This window comes from Calidris pugnax, unplaced genomic scaffold, assembly GCF_001431845.1.
Source record: "Calidris pugnax isolate Ruff unplaced genomic scaffold, ASM143184v1 scaffold4, whole genome shotgun sequence".
NCBI classification, from domain to species: Eukaryota; Metazoa; Chordata; class Aves; order Charadriiformes; family Scolopacidae; genus Calidris; species Calidris pugnax.
Genome location: NW_015090781.1, coordinates 7,944,129 through 7,946,048, shown reverse-complemented (window position 1 = coordinate 7,946,048; position 1,920 = coordinate 7,944,129). Strand labels below are relative to the sequence as shown.

General features: G+C 48.8%; 1 protein-coding gene across 1 annotated transcript in view; it reads right to left on the bottom strand.

Annotated features, from left to right (window-relative positions):
- The window catches only part of TCF7L2 (transcription factor 7-like 2 (T-cell specific, HMG-box)), a 42,191-nt gene that overhangs the window by 38,601 nt on the left and 1,670 nt on the right, over nucleotides 1–1,920 (bottom strand). The gene's annotated exons all lie outside the window — the stretch shown is intronic.

Sequence of the window (1,920 nt, the reverse complement as noted above, 5' to 3'; positions counted from 1 at the left end):
CCTTCACTTAAAGTACTGGAAAAGCTGTCTTAAAAGATCAAGATGTCTCCAGTTTTTTGGCCTGGTGTTTTCTGAATGCTCCAAATCCACTGTCATGTTGGCTGTGAGAAGTGTCTTATTTCTAAATTGTCGGCTGCGGTTATCAAAATTTAGAGAAGCCTCTTTTCTTTTCCTATACAGCACTTCACCATCATCCTTCCAGGGAACGGGGAAAGGACTTTTTCCCCCCCCTCTACGCAGGTATGTCTGCTCAGAAGAGCTAAAAAGCAGTTACCTTGGAAATCAATGACAATGCTACTACAGCCCAGGTTGCCCAGGTATTAGTAAGTGCAGCGAGGAACCGCCGGCCGGCCGTGAGGGAGCATGATCAGTTAAGTGTAGCCAGCAGTCACTTTATCTGCAAGATTGTCAAATCCCTCAGAACAAATTTCTTAGGGGGAGAGCTGTAAGGAAAGTATATTTTCTTGTCATTGTAACACCGAGGTGACATTTGGCAGACCTTTACCATTAGCTCTGGTGTCTCTCTCCCCCCCACCCCTCTTCAGCATTTAATATTTCTGTAAACCGCTGACCCCGCTGTAAAAGTGATGCTTCGAGATGGCTACCGGTACGGTGCCCTGCCTATTGTGTTTTCCCAAGCTGCTCCTGAGTGAGAATAAACAGGGGTACCCAGAGAGCATCCCTGAACTCAGCAAGGATGAAGCCTTCTCCCCTGCCCCTCGCCCTCGCCCCCGAGACGCCCGCTTCCTACAGCCCAGCCGGGAACCGAGGGCAAAGCGCAGCGTCCGACTTCTCCGAGAGCCCGTTTCTCATCTCTTATTTATCCCTTTCCCTAAAGTTGCCAAGTAGTTACTCTGCAACAGGGGCAAAAGCCACGAAGGCTGGTTTAACGGGGAATAATTAGGAAACCGTGGGCCACCTTCTTCCTTCCTTCCCCTCCCTCACTTTTTTCCCCAAGCGAGTTTGTTAACGCCGGCGGATGCTGCGGGCAGGGAGAGGGATGGCCATGCGGGATGGACAGATGAAGCACCAAAGGGGACCAGTTGCACACACTTGTGCTCCCTGCGCACACCTGGGTGACTCACTGGAGGGAGTTCACCCCCCCCTTCCCCTCCCCTCGGCCCCCCAAAGAACGAAACAAGAGGATTAAATAAATATCGGGGGGAAAAAATGGAAACTGTTACAACCAGGGAGACCTTGAGTGGTTCCAGGTTTGCTTTTTTAAGTGGCAGTTTAATCTGAAAAAAAACAAACCAAACTGCAACTGGCACCCAGGAAAGAAAATAAATTAAAAAAAAATAAATGAAGGAAGTAGGGGGGGAAAAGAATCAGTGCGTTTTGTGTCTGCCCGAGCAGAGCGTCCCCTCTCCCCGTCCCCTCTCCCCGCACCGCTCTGGCCTTGGCGTGCAAAGTGTCAGCCAGCGATCCTTAAGGCCCTTAATACCAAAACAAAACCCCGCGATTTCCCTTTACACGGCGCTAACAAAAGCGACGGCGGCTCCAGTTTGACAAGTAAAAAGCCCCGACAACACGGCAACTAATTGCCTTCCCTCCCTCTATTCACAGCGGCCACCACACTCCAGCGGCCGCCTTTGTCACACGTGCGATTTCCCGCGGCAGCCGCCAGCGCCGGGGCCACTGATGGACAAGTTTCACATCCCCCCCCCTTCCCCTCCAATCCCCCCCCATATACCAACAATAACTTAAGAAAAAGAAAAAAAGAAATAATTTAAAAAAAAAAAAAAGTTGCTATTTGTAACCATCTCGGATAAGGAAAACATTCTAATTCAAACCAGTAATTCATATCATATGGATTATACCAGCTATGCAAGAAGCGATTTCAAAATCTCCCAAAGTTTTCTGTTTCAAAATCTCCCTCTTTTTCTGTTTTGCCTCTAATTTTTTCAAAGTTCAATGTTT